Source organism: Geospiza fortis, unplaced genomic scaffold (assembly GCF_000277835.1).
Source record: "Geospiza fortis unplaced genomic scaffold, GeoFor_1.0 scaffold283, whole genome shotgun sequence".
NCBI lineage: Eukaryota > Metazoa > Chordata > Aves > Passeriformes > Thraupidae > Geospiza > Geospiza fortis.
In genome coordinates this window covers 441,268-444,997 of record NW_005054571.1, presented here as the reverse complement: position 1 = coordinate 444,997, position 3,730 = coordinate 441,268, and positions in this window count along the sequence as shown.

Genomic DNA, 3,730 nt, shown 5'->3' with positions numbered 1-3,730 from the left:
ACCGGGTTGGCGAATGCCGTGGGGAGGCTGTGGGGCAGCGCCAGGGCTTTAACAGGGCTGGGGAAGCGGGGAACGACTGGGGAGCTACAGCGATAGCGGAATAGCGCTGAGGCGTTGTTCGCGGCTCTGGGAACACGGGCCGTGGAGCTGCGGGTAAGGACTTGAGGGCACTGGAGAATAGGGCTGGGGCCTGTGGGTGGTAGCCGGGTGGCAGAATGGGGCGCTGTGGGCTGAGCTGGGGGCACAGGAGTGGCCGAAGGGAGCTGGGGGATTGTGACTCAGATCTGGGGGTTACTGCTGGGATGGGAACCTGAGGGGTGGTGGGGCAGGTTTGGGGGGCACCGAGGCGGTGGGATGGGACTGGGGAGCTGCTGAATGGTTCCAAAGCCAGGAGATGCCCAAGCTCATCACTCTCCTCTCTCCCCACCAGGCACTGGAGGCATCCGAAGGGAAGTTAAGCTCTGGCAGTATTGTCTCCAAAGGCTCCTGAATGGCTCCGGTTAAAATCAGCTGTGTGGTGTCCTTCTCCTCCCAGGTGCCTGGGGGTTCCATCTGGGGGGCTGGGTGTGGGGCTGATCCCTCTGAGCTGCTGGGGTCTTGGAAGAGGTGGGTCAGGCCACAACAGGGTGCAGTACTACCTCACCTTGTTAAGCTAAAGAGCAAGGATTCACATAATTCTTGCTCTCTCAAAATGGGATGTTGTTCCTGTAGGTTACCAGAGAATTCCATGCTTCTCCCCATGTCCAGAACAAGCTAGAGCTGGAGGGGAGGGTGTTTAGGGAGGGGTTGGTACATGATGCCATGTCCCTGGTGTGTGTGCAGGAGCCCAAGTACCCCAAGGCAGAGAACCTGCTGAGTGAGGGCAGCATACAGCCCTGGCTTGGCTGCCCCAAGGATCACAGCAGGCAGCAGAGTGTGGGGCTGTGACTGGAGAGAGCCAGTCCCATTGGCTGTGTTGATGTTGATACTTCCCTGTTCCCACTCCCGTGCAGGAGCCAGGGCCATGCCCCACAATGGGGTCAGCAGCTCTGAGCCCCCTTGCCCCTGTCCTTCTCACTGCTCCCCAGGGAACTACAGCTGTGCCTTTCTGCAGTCTGAGGTGGGATGCTCCTCATGGCCCTGTGACCAGCCCTGTCACACCTCGGTGCCCGCTGATGACACCAGCTGACTCAAAGCTGGACCAGAATCGCTGCAGGGTTCAGATGTTTCAGGAAGGTAAGGATTGATCCAAAGGAAAAAGGCATGGGGAAGAGCTGTGGGCCTGGTAGTGGGATGGAGATGATTTGGGGAGATGGTGATGGAATGGGGCTGGCAGTAGGATGAGGCTGATAGGAGGGTAGAAGGACAGGTAGGGAAGAGAACAGGTAGATCAGGGGTTAGGGTTGTTTATGGGCTCAGGAAAGCTGTACCAGCTCTGCTTCTCTGCCCTTTCTTGTGCCCATAATCCCCCAGATGTCCTGGGTGGCACAGCAACAGAGCAACAAGCAGAGGTAGGAGAGGTGTTGGGACAGTGACCAGTGCTCTTCCCCACAGCAGAGTTCTCAGAGCTGACGGTGGGGCAGACGTGGGATCACATGCTGTGACAGCTGCAGCTGGTCTGGAGCTGCACAGTTAAAATTGGCCATAACAGACCCCAACTTTACCAGCCTGGTACATTAAAGAGTAGAGGTTGCAGGAACTCAGTGTGTTCAGTCACGCACTCATGTTCTTTCGTGTCCAATAGCGACACCCTCCTGCAAGGCTGCCCCTCCCTATCCCCAGGAGATCCAGGGAGGAGAAGCAACTGAGGAGGCACCTGTGGAAGCTGGAAGGGGCTGCCTGAAGCTCAGCCCACCTCAGCCACTCTGCCTGGATGGTGCTGTTGACAGCACAGAACCAGAACCAGGCACTGAGGCCCAGAGCTGGCACCAGCACCCTGTGGGGTCACCTGGAGCTGCTGGCCAAGGATGTGGGAGGTCCTGCAGGGCCAGGTGAGTGAATCTGCACAGCTGTGTCCTGGGCTGGCCCCCAGCCACTGTGGGCAGCAGGGCAGGGGGGAATTCTGCCCCTCTGCTCTGCTCAGGTGAGAGCCCACCTGCAGAGCTGCCTCCAGCTCTGGGACCCCCAACATCAGAAGAGTGTGGAGCAACTGGAATGAGTCCAGAGGTGTCAGAACTCAGTCCATCCCTCCGGGTGTCCAGAGTTGCCAAGGACTCTGCCGGGGGGCTCGGAGACCCTGGCATGCTGCCCAGAACACCTGGGGATTTGATTTTGAGCCCTGGAGCAAGTTGCCAACTTTGTATGAGGATGTGAGAGTCACACAGGTTTGAATAGTGTAATAATATAATGTTCACAGGGTGAAAATGTAGATTTTAAGATTTTTGGTATGGGGGTTGTGGGGACAAGATGGAGGAATTGGGATGTGTCTAGCCTTCCTTCTTCTTCTTATTCTTCTCCATTTTTTCCAGTGGTGTTGGCACTTTGGGATTGGTTTAGAGTAGAAGTGCACTGTCTAACATAGGTGATAGGTATTGGGAATTAAGTGTAAATATGATGTACGTAGTTTGTAATATAAAAGGACAACACCGCCTCGGGGGCGGTCAGAGTGCTCGTGGCTGCCCTGCAGAGCGGATCTCCGCTGGGCAGAAAGAAAATTTTATAGATAAGAATTAATAAACAGCCTCAAGACCGAAAAGTGAAGAGTCCAGAAGCAGAGACATCCTACGCATCTCGGGGCAGCAACCCGAGAATTGGCGTCCCTGGGTGGGCACATTCCAAGAGGGCACTGATAAGCCTCTAAGCCTCTTGGGAAGCAGCCAGAACAGCCCGAGAAGCAGCAGCCACTCTCAAGACCATCCAGAGAGCTTCTGCTGAAGAGACTCGTAGCAGACCAGTCCAGAGCACAGCCAGAAGGCACCTGGATCCTCTCCTGTGAACTGCTGGCCGCTTTCCAGGTGCACCTTCGGACTGACCTGACAACTCGGATTTGGTGAGAAGGTCAAAATTAAGAACACGGGGGGGACATGTTCCCAGGAGCAGTTCAGGATTTTGTCAGCCTTACAAGGCATGGCAGAGGCACACCCGATGGAAATTTCAAAGAAAGAACTTAGAGATCTTTTGCTATGGCTGCACTGTAATTATCTGTACTCAGGACACGTCTGTTGTTTGAAGTGGGATTCTGGCAATAAATCAACAGACATCTTTATCATTCGGCCACAAGAAAAGATGACATAGCCATGAAACTTTTACCATCTGCACGGGTGCTGCTGGAAGCAACCTCAGCAAAATCTGGGAAGGTTGCCAAGCAGCAGCTTGCTAAAACTCCCACAGGGGCAGAGGGAGGGGAGCAAAGCCAGAAGCGGAGGGCGGCTCTTGTTCCAATTGTCCCAGGGGAAACAGAAATAGCTCCCATAGAAGGGGAGCAGGAGGGAACTTCATCACCTCCGATTCCCTCATCACCCCGAAAGCCCACGGGGCCTCCAAAGCGTCCGAAAACCCCAGATACTTCAGGGTTATCGGGCTCAGACTCAGACACCCTCTCACTCCCGGGAGAGCTCAGGGTTGAAATTTCCCCAAGCGAATTCGAGGAATCCGACTGCGCCATTATGGGGGCGCGTCCTCCCGATTCGCAGGAGGGAAAACAGCAGAGTCGGGAAGGGGGGCCGGAGTGGGACCAGAGGGGGAGGGGAAAACTCTCTCGCGGCGGCGGCCTCGGGCGGCAGCGGCCTCGGGCGGCGGCGGGGCCGGCCGG